Consider the following 11,704-nt stretch of genomic DNA (forward strand, 5'->3'; position numbering starts at 1 on the left):
CTCGTTCTTTTCCTTTCTTTTTCAATTTGCAATTGTCTTTCGTTTGTCTTCTTTTATAATACTAATTGGGCGTTTGGACATAAGAATTGTAAAATTCCAAAATAGGGGGAAACAATTTTCAAGTGAAAATGGTATTTGAAATTTAGAGTTGTGTTTGGACATGAATATAATTTTGGGTTATTTTTGAAGTTTTGTGATTGATTTGAGTGAAAATTTTGAAAAATAACTTTTTGGAGTTTTTCAAATTTTTGAAAATTTCCAGAATGCATCTTCAAGTGAAAATTGAAAATTTTATGAACAAACGCTGATTTCGAAAAAAAGTAAAAATTTATTGGAAAAAAGAAAAATATTTCTTATGTCCAAACGGGCTCTAAACTTCAATCATTGTCCAATAATTAAATAATCATGAACCCATTCATATAGTGTATAAAATATACATAAAATCTCTAGTTCGCTCCCAATTTCATCTCTAAAGTACCTACACATAAAATAAACGCAATTAAGCACATATAATACAATTTAGCATTAAATCACCTAAATGTAAGGTAAGTAATGCACTAAAAATATATAATTATAGCCAAACATCAGTGGTGTACCTACCTTGTACGAGTTATACATTGTACGTTTCGTGGTGTTGTATCCTATGTGTCATTCGTTGTACCTACTTGTACTTGTTGACTTGAGTTTTGATAGAAAACTTACACAAGCATTGACTTGAGTTCTGATAGAAAACTTACACAAGCATACACGTAATTAATCACCCATATCGGTTTAAGAAGATGAATTTTGATGATATTGACCATTTATATGTACCCTCGTTTACTTGTCTTATGTGTGAGAGTTATCCTATTGGCATGTGAGCTGTCCCTATTGTCATAAGTCATTGTTATTATTGACACGTGAGTTGTCCGTGCAGATATGAGATATTGTCACTCCGTTGGCACGTGAGTCATCCGTGCGGTTATTGATTGTAATGTGGGCACAAGATGCCAAAAGATTAGGGTTCATGAATTGGAACCCATGAAATGTGACTATGAGGTGAAATACCTCGGGAAAATCCTTGAACAAATCTTGTGTTACACTCCATATTTTTGTACGTGAGAGTACAATATAAGTCAATTGATGTAAGCTCATAAATGAGATCATCTTTGAAAGTACATAAAGTAAGTTAATCATATTACCTTGAAGGTTACAAATCTTTAAGATCAGGGATAACAACTACCAAGAGGGTTGAAAGGCTTAGAAGCTAAGCAAATTGAAGAAAATACGTTTCGTCGAATGTCGACAATATGGGAATGTTATAACATATACTTTTGGGGTGATACTAGGATTTTTTTACGTGATAAGTAGGTTATGTTATGATTTATTTTAGTCGTATGATAGTCGTGTGTTACATTTTGAAGTCAAGCGAGTTTTGGAACAAAAGTTGGCAAACGTCATCACAAGTTACATTCATAATGTGCTAATATTAGGACAAATGTATCGGGGATTTTCTCCTAATATACTTGGATTTACAGGATAATACACATATAAAATTGAATATATATGAGTCTAGTTTCTAACGCATTAAACTTTTCATTGATACGACATCGGAGTAGAGCGATATTTGCAGTTTCGCGAGACTGCACAGACTGCATAGGTGACAAGTAGGTGGGTCACTAAAACTTTTTGAGCAATACCTTTTGTGTAATATTAGGTCTTTTTAGGACATATTATATACCAAAGTGAAGGTCTTGGAATATAGTTTCTAACACTTTTAACCGTTCATTCATACGACATACGAATAAAAAGATATAAGCGTTAGAAGAAGGGCCAATGCTAGGGTGCCAAGTAGCACCTTTTTGACTTTTCAACAAAATGGATATTTATATCCCTTATGTCATCTCTTTCTTCATTTTTGCAGAAACCATGGCCAAATAAGACCCATAAACCTACCCTTAATCTCTCTACAAGGGTTTAAAATAAGATAAACATCCCGGGTACGAAATCAAGAAGCGATAACATTAGAATGATCCCTACAACATAAGTATCGCTATATCGCCTCTCTTTTTCTTTGTAGTTTGACTTTTGGAAGGTACTTAATAGTTACGAAAATTCCTTATTTCTGTATTTAAGATTTTAAATATTAAGAAAGGTTGATAAATTCATTTCCTAATAGTTAGAACTCACGGGACGGTGATCGGAAGCAGTGAGTTCGAGTTATTCGACTTGTAGTGGACGGTTTTTTTTTGTGGGCTATTTCGTGTTGTTTTTGGGATGTCTATTTTTTAATGTTTAATTGAGTTTTTGAGGAGAAATTGTGTGGATAAAAACCACAAAATGGCAAAATTGTGGATTAGTCGTTCTTTGTAATATTTTCGGGATGTTTGACACTACTATAGTTGTCGTTTTGGGTATGAAGTGATTTGGGTGTGCTGGGGTGTTGTAAGCTAAATATAACATGGATTTCAAATTGAATCCATTGCAGAGTAATTATATTGTGTTCTTGCTTGTGCTTAAGGTTATCTTAATGTTGATTAAGTTAAATGGATGGGCTAGACATAAACTAGTGAATGAAGTTGCTAATTGAGGATAGTTGGAGTTGTGAATTATTTTTTTTTTGTTATAAATATAAGATATAAGGCTGGAATAATTGATGAATGACTTCAATATCATGTTAATTATAATGTTAATTTAAATTAAGAAGTCTATAAGGGGTGATATGGGGTATAAAGGTTTCAATCAGAGCTTGCCGCTCATCATGAAGTAGTTGTGACTTGTTATTATTTTATGATGTCTTGTTATTGATAATTATGTATTGCTAGATTGCTCTGTTCATTGTTGTTGGTATATGGTATTGAAGGAGGCTCTTGTTATAGGGGATATGCTGCCCAAATTTACATAAACGAGCTATTAGTTTAAGTTGTTGATTTAGCCTTTACTCAACACTGATTTTGAATCTCTTTATGCTATGGTAGATTTAGTTGAGTTGTTTGAAGAATTTCTTGGAAGGTATTAAGGACTCAATGGAGTTAAGGTATGTTAAGGATATCCCTTCTTTCCTTTTAGTATGATCCATATGATACAAACGAAACGAGCAAACGCTAAACTTTTACAAATGACTCTATTCTTAGAAGTACTAGGGGTGCCTATGTTCTTGATTCCCATGAGTCTTATTACTATATCGTCTGTTCTTGGGTCTCAAAAAATACGTAAGTTGATAAAGTTTATTTCATGGTATTAACCGAAGGAAAATTGATCTTATGACATCCCGAGAGACATTATTGACTTACTTCTTATGCATTGCATTCATTTATACATGTACATTGACTCATGACCAGATGGCATTATATACGCGTATATTATATGTATATGGGATATGAGGAAAGATTATGGCGTTATATATGCACCACCACCTGATTAGCTGGTCTACGTTGATGATTTCGCCCACATAGGTTTAATGATGTTATGTACGCACATACCTATGCATGATGCAACATTTATATGCATATGCATGACATTATAAATGCTTCATGATTCGTAGAGCTATTCAGACTTACAGGTTGAGTTCTTTACTCCATGTTTATTTTATGTCTTTTATATACTCGGTACTTTATTTGTACTGATGTCCCTTTTTTCTGGGGACGCTGCGTTTCATGCCCGCATGTTCCGATAGATAGGTTGAGAGTCCTCCTAGTAGGCTATCAGCTCAGCGGAAGGTGTGGGTATACTCCACTTGCTCCGGAGTTGCCTATTTGGTCAGTATGATTTGGACATGTATTGATTGGTATGGCGGGGTCCTTTACCGATATTTATGAAGTTTATGTACTCTTATATGCGTGTAGACATATATATATATATATATATATATATATATATATATATATATATATATATATATATATATATATGATTGTACGGCCTTGTCGGCCTATGTTTTGAGTGTATAAATGATCGTGTCGGCCTTATAACCCCGTATGTTACATGTATAAGTTTCTATATCATATTGGATCATCCTATGTCTAGTATTACCTTATGTTTTATTCTGGTTATCTCATTACGTCACTTCTGGCCCATTTACATATGATGGTATGATAAGAAAGATATGTTACGTTGGTGCTCGGTTAGGTAAGGCACCGGGTGCCCGTCGTGGCCCATCTATTTGGGTCGTAACAAAAGTGGTATCAGAGAAATTTTGTCCTAGGGAGTCTATAAGTCATGTCTAGTAGAGTCTTGTTTATGTGTGTCTTGTGCACTACACTTATAAGCAGGAGGCTACAGGGAATTTAGGATTGTCACACATTCTTCTTACTCTAGATCGTGTGGTAGAGCTTAGTTGTAAGAATTCAAACTCCTAAATTCTATTTTATTTGTAATACAACGATATCTACATACAGAAAGAAGTTGTTAAGAGATTGAATATGGTTGTGGAAGAGTTGAGTAAGAGGAACTCGATTTTGCATCATACTTATGATGAGTAAATGTAAGGTCTTTAGCATATCATGTGTGTACTAAGATGTGTAAGCTTTTTGATAAGGAAACTAAGGCATGAATATCTATCTTCCCTATGGTAAAAAGCAACGAGAGAATCAGAAGGTAGATACAAGTTTCAACAAGTAAAAAAAAGCAAGATGAAGAAGGGTACGAGGTACCTAGTTAATAAAGATTATCAGTATTTACAATTCAGGCAGAGAAATATAAGCATTCTGAGTTACTTTCAACATAACAGAGATATATACAATTGACCACATTCATCTCAGTTATGACCTATGGGAGCTAATAAATATAGTTTAAGAGAAGGATGGGACATCAAGATCCAACTAGGATTAGGGCACCCCAAAATGGTGGATGGATTGTTAGCGTTGGCTGACGTTTTCGAAGTATATTGCAAACGTGGCAATAGTTCTCCTTGTGAGACACCCAGGTGGTGCACTCTATAATAGTACAGTCACATATGAATACTAGAATATTCAGAAAATTCAGAAGATACGCACTTGAATCCTAGAATGGATAAATATTTACCTTATTATGACTCTCGCCCCTAGGAAAAAAGAGAATGTTAAGCCACCCGAAGAGCCAGTGAGATGAATCAAGGGGAGCTAAAAGTGAAAGAATCTTTTGTTGAAGTTTTCAGAACAAAGTGATAGACATAAATATTAACGGAAGAATAGGAAGAGAGTAAATGAAGCATTATGAGTAAGATGTGATAAATGGATGATAACAGTAAATCAAAATATGACAGGATTATATATTCTGCAGTCAACTGAAGGAAAAGACAAGAGGTGACAGGTCTTGAGACAATAAAAGAGTATAAGCCATAAATTCCTGTCCCCATTTCGAGAAATGAGATGGTGACTCGTACGTGATTACCAGAAGGAAAGTTAGACCCCCGGAGTAATAGAAATTAGTATGGGCTAGTGAATAAGATAAGCTGAACATGAATTCGGGACCAAAGGATTTGATAATATTCGACATCGTGAGAATTTTAGAGATCGCGTTTCGGCGATAATAGAATGGACAACAGAAGAATAACCTTTAAAGGTCATTCAGGAAGACGTTTCCCTAAAGCAAGCACTGCAAGTAGAGTTAAGCTTAAGGGACTAAGTGTGCTAGTTACACTAGGGTGCCACCCTCGTGCATAAACAAATTCAGTTATCCTTGGTACAAAAGGGTTATCGCAAAATGAGTAAGATGTTAGTGAATATGTGAAAAGACGCCAAAGATGATGAGGAAAAAGGAATGAGATTGCATTTATTTAGATCCCAAGGATATGTTACGACTCCAGAACATTATGCAAGAACGATACCGGGGAGAGGAAGTAAAGGTTCCCGCCTGGGATGTTATTGATAAATAAGTGTGAATAAACACTTGATACATAAGGAGACAATATGAGAGGTAAGTTCAAATAAAGGACATATCCCAAGGGAGATTACGCGGAATATAGATATGAGAATAGACCAACGAGTAGTTAGTAGTTGATTCACGAAGAGTCTAGTTATGGCTAAACAAGAGGATACAGAAAAATCAGCAGATTGTGCAAGATAAACATAGTGAAACCCAACATAGGGAGTTCAGTCTCGGAAATATGATGGCATTGTGATCCTTGAGAAATATTCAGATATGAGTTGGGGTTGTTAAAGGTACCGTATAAGTGTTATGAAAATAAAAGACGGTGCCACTGAGAAGACAGTAAAATTTTTTAGTTCAGAAGCAACCCTACAAGCACAAGTGCGCATAGGTAAGTAACTAAGGATAATTATAGGCGAGTAAGAACATCAAAAATTCTTTTGGGTATACGATATAATAAGCTCGCAACTTTACATGAGTCAAAGGGTCTCTCTTAAGTACTACAAAGAAAGACTAACTAAGGAAATCAGGACGAAGGCTTCAACTTAAGCATAGTGACATAAAAAAGAAATGGTCTTGTAACAACAGTCTCACAATATCATTGTATGTACTCCATAAGAAAGTGGCACATATCGTGGCTAATGAATGGGAAGAAGAAAAAAAATCAAAAGATGCTACTTGAGATCATATGAGTTACATGAAATTCTAGTATTCATGGGCAATGAGATAAGCCATGTATTCATGCAACAAGTGGCAGAACGACTAGGAAAAGTAATTGCTTATGTTTAAAGGCAATTGAGAAGGCACGAAAGGAAATATATATGGTGCTAGAAGGTTAAAGGAAGGCTGCGAGTAGTATGAATAGATATGTGTAGGTCGCAAGCTAAAGTATCGTAGAGCGACAAGGGTTTAGGTAGATCGGATTAAGGATAAGTAAAGATGAGTGAAAATGTGACAAGAATAGGTAAGGCCTCGGGATTAAGCCCGTCAAAATAAGAGAGTCGATGGTTACCGTAAGTTATAGAAAGCTTAATATAGCTTGAATTGACTCGGAGGAGTCTAAGACTAGGAGCAATTAGAAGAGATGAAATGCTACCTTGGTATTAGAATAAGGGTGTAATTATGATATATAAGAGGATGACGTTTAGGCCTTTGATTGAGTAATGATTTTGAGAAAAAATGATTTCATGAATTGCACTGGATTAGAACCCATATTATGAATCACGTTGGGATGCTATGAAATATGGTTATTGAAGTATAGTATTGTCCCTAGGTGGATCAGGCAAATCACTTCAAATGTTCCCCAATGAGACGTGAGCCCTAGTGACAAGGTATTACATAAGAGGTTTCAAGTTATCAGTGGTAGATTATAGATCAATATTAAGGTTAATCGACCATAAAGGGGTAGATATTCCAAAGTATGGCATGATATTAGGCTGTTATTATTAAGATGAACGGTAATTAGGAAGCATTAAAGGACTTAGATTTATACATATACGATAAGTAACGAGAGAGTAACCTTGAGTTGGGTAGCAGACCTCAGTAACAATAAACCAAAGTAAGAGCTATGGTTTAGTATGGAGGAAAAAGGAGAGAAGAGTCGCATAGGCACTTACAAGGTCAGTGTCATACATACTACATGGTAGAAGGTAGCAACTGTTACGACATTGAAATGATTCCGACCACAAGTCGTGGTGTGATAAAGAGGCCTAAAGGGGGGAATGCTCTGGCCTTTGAATTTATTCACAAAACAGTTGCCTAGATGGAAATGATAGTATTAAAGTTTTCATAAAAGCTATAGGTTATGAGAATGATTGGCGCATCAGTCAACATTCGAGGACGAATGTTCCAAAGGAGAAATGATGTTACACCCCATATTTTCGTACGTGAGAGTACAACATAAATCAAATGATGTAAGCTCAGAAATGAGATCGTCTTTGAAATTACATAAATTAAGTTAATCATGTTAATTTGGAGGTTACAAAACTTTAAGATCATGGATAACAACTACCAAGAGGGTTGAAAGGCTTAGGAGCTAAGCAAATTGAAGAAAATAAGTTTCGTCGAATGTCGACAAGTTGGGAATGTTATAACATGTACTTTTGTGATGATACTAGGGTTATTAATGTGATAAGGAGGTTATGTTATGAGTTATTTTAGTCGTATGATATTCGTGTGTTACATTTTGAAGTCAAGCGAGTTTTGGAACAAAATTTGGCAAAGGTCATCACACGTTTCATTCATAATGTGATGAATATCATGTCAAAATAGAGTCTAATATACTTGGAATTACAGGATGATCCATATATAAAATTGAATATCTACGAGTCTAGTTTCTAACGCATTAAACTGTTTGTCGATACGACATCGGAGTAGAGAGATATTTGCAGTTTTGCGAGACTGCACAGACTGCATAGGTGGGTCACTAAAGTCTTTTGGGAAATACCTTTCGTGAGTTATGTGAGGTCTTTTTGGGACATGTTATATACTAAATTGAAGGTCTTAGAATGTAGTTTCCAACATTTTCAACCGTTTGTTTATATGACATACGGATAAAAGGATATAAGCGTTGGAAGAGGGGCAATGCTAGGGTGCCAAGTAGTACCTTTTTGACTTTTCAACAAAATGGATATTTATATCCCTTATGTCGTCTCTTTCTTCATTTTTCCAGAAACCACAACTAAATAAGACCCATAATTAAACTCTCTACAAGGTTTTCAAAGAATATTAACATCCCGGGTATGAAATCAAGAAGCGATAACATTAGAACGATCCCTACGACGTAAGTAACGCTATATCACCTCTCTTTTTCTTTGTAGTTTGAGTTTTAGAAGGTATTTAATAGTTAAGAAAAATCATAATTTCTGTATTTAAGATTTTAAATATCAAGTAAGGTTATAAATTCGTTTCCTAATAGTTAGAACTCACGGGACGGTGATCGGAAGCCGTGAGTTCGAGTTATTTGACTTGTAGTGAACTGTTTTGTGGGTTGTTTCACGTTATTTTTGGAATGTCTATTTTTCTACTGTTTAATGGATTTAATGTGATAATGAGGTTATGTTATGAGTTATTTTAGTCTTATGATATTCGTGTGTTACATTTTGAAGTCAAGCGAGTTTTGGAACAAAATTTGGCAAAGGTCATCACACGTTTCTATCATAATGTGATGAATATCATGTCAAATGTATCAGGGATTTTCTCCTAATATACTTGGAATTAAATGATGATCCATATATAAAATTTAATATCTACGAGTCTAGTTTCTAACGCATTAAACTGTTTGTCGATACGACATCGGAGTAGGGAGATATTTGCAGTTTCGCGAGACTGCATAAGTGGGTCACTAAAGTCTTTTGAGAAATACCTTTCGTGAGTTATGTGAGGTCTTTTTGGGACATGTTATATACTAAATTGAAGGTCTTGGAATGTAGTTTCCAATGTTTTCAACCGTTTGTTTATACAACATACGGATATAAAGATATAAGCATTGGAAGAGGGCCAATGTTAGGGTGCCAAGTAGTACCTTTTTGACTTTTCAACAAAATGGATATTTATATCTCTTATGTCGTCTCTTTCTTCATTTTTCCAGAAACCACAATCAAATAAGACCCATAATTAAACTCTCTACAAGAGTTTCAAAGAATATTAACATCCCGGGTATGAAATCAAGAAGTGATAACATTAGAACGATCCCTACGGCGTAAGTAACGCTATATCACCTCTCTTTTTCTTTGTAGTTTGAGTTTTAGAAGGTATTTAATAATTAAGAAATTCCTACTTTCTGTATTTAAGATTTTAAATATCAAGGAAGGTTGATAAATTCGTTTCCTAATAGTTAGAACTCACGAGACGGTGATCGGAAGCTGTGAGTTCGAGTTATTTGACTTGTAGTGAACTGTTTTGTGGGTTGTTTCACGTTATTTTTGGAATGTCTATTTTGCTACTGTTTAATGGATTTTTAGAGGAGAAATTATTTGTAGAAACACCACATAATGGTTAAATGGTGGATTAGTCGTTCTTTATAATATTTTTGGGATGTTTGACACTACTATAGTTGTCGTTTTGGGTATGAAGTGATTGGGGTGTATTGGGCTGTTGTAAGCTAAATATAACATGGATTTCAACTTGAATCCACTGCAGGAGGTAATTATATTGTGTTCTTGCATGTGCTTAAGGTTATCTTGATGTTGTTTGAGTTAAATAGATGAGCTAGACATGAACTAGTGAATAAAGTTACAAATACTTTTAAGTTAAATTAAGAAGTCTATAAGGGGTGATATGGGGTATACAGGTTTCAATCGGAGCTTGCCGCTCATCGTGAAGTAGTTGTGACTTGTTGTTGTTATATGGTGTCTTGTTATTTATAATTATGTATTGCTGGATTGCTCTGGTCATTGTTGTTGGTATATGGTATTGGAGGAGGCTCTTGGTACAGGGGAGATGCTACCCAAAGTTACATAACCGAGCTACTAGTTTAAGTTGCGGATTTAGCCTTTACTCAACACTGATTTTGAATCTCTTTATGCTATGGTAGATTGAGTTGAGTTGTTTGAAGAATTGCTTGGAAGGTATTAAGGTCACAATGGAGTTAAGGTATGTTAAGTCTATCCCTTCTTTCCTTTTGGCATGATCCATATGATACAAACGAAACAAGCAAACGCGAAACTTTCACAAATGACTCTATTCTTAGAAGTACTAGGGGTGCCGATGTTATTGATTCCCCATGTGTCCTATTATTATATCTTCTATTCTTGGGTCTTAGAAAATATGTAAGTCAATAAAGTTTATTTCACGATATTAATCAAAGGCATACTGATCCTATGACATCCCAAGAGATATTATTGACTTACTTCTTATGTATTGCATTCATTTATACATGTGCATTGATCTATGATCATATGGCATTATATACGAGTATATTATATGTATATGGTATATGGTGAAAGGTTATGGCGTTATATATGCACCACCACCTGATCAGCTGGTCTACGTTGATGATTTCGCCCGCAGGGGCGAGATGATATGATGGGATGCCCTCAGAGGCTTAATGATATTATGTACGCACATACCTATGCATGATGTGACATTTATACGCATATGCATGACATTATAAATGTTTCATGATACGTATAGCTATTCAGACTTACAGGTTGAGTGTTTTACTACATGTTTCTTTCATGTCTTTTATATACTGCTTTCATGCCTTACATACTCGGTACTTTATTTGTACTGATGTCCCTTTTGCCTGGGGACACTGTATTTCATGTCCACAGGTCCCGATAGACAGGTTGAGAGTCCTCCTAGTAGGCTATCAGCTCAGCAGAAGGTGTTGGTGCACTCCACTTGCTCCGGAGTTGCCTATTTGGTCAATATGATTTGGACATGTATTGATTGGTATGGCGGGGCCTTGTCTCGACCTTTATGACACTTATGTACTCTTAGAGGCTTGTAGACATATGTTATGTGTGATATATATATATATATATATATATATATATATATATATATATATATATATATATATATATATATATGATTGTATGGCCTTGTAGGCCTATTTTTGGGGTGTACAAATGATCATGTCGGCCCTATAGGCCCGTATGTCACATGTATAAGTTTCTATATCATGTTGGGTCGTTCTATGTCTAGTATTCCCTTATATTTTATTTTAGTTATCTCATGAAGTCACTTCTGGCATGTTTACCCATGATGATATGATAAGAAATATACATTACGTTGGTGCTCGGTTAGGTAAGGAAATGGGTGCCTGTCACGGCCCATCGGTTTGGGTCGTGACATCTTGTGTGGGAGCGGTTGCTCTTATTGAGTTGTTACTTGTTTTCTTTACTTGGTTTCACCAGACTTAAACCGTTGTCAC

General features: G+C 35.1%; 1 long non-coding RNA gene across 1 annotated transcript; it reads left to right on the top strand.

The window, feature by feature from the left end:
* The first annotated feature begins 9,429 nt into the window (after positions 1–9,429).
* On the top strand, positions 9,430–11,277 carry LOC138908779 (uncharacterized). Its single transcript, XR_011415183.1, has 3 exons — positions 9,430–9,526; positions 10,361–10,419; positions 11,100–11,277. It is a non-coding gene; the product is annotated as an uncharacterized lncRNA (long non-coding RNA).
* Positions 11,278–11,704: the final 427 nt, after the last annotated feature.

The sequence above is a fragment of the Nicotiana tomentosiformis genome, chromosome 3, assembly GCF_000390325.3.
Source record: "Nicotiana tomentosiformis chromosome 3, ASM39032v3, whole genome shotgun sequence".
NCBI lineage: Eukaryota > Viridiplantae > Streptophyta > Magnoliopsida > Solanales > Solanaceae > Nicotiana > Nicotiana tomentosiformis.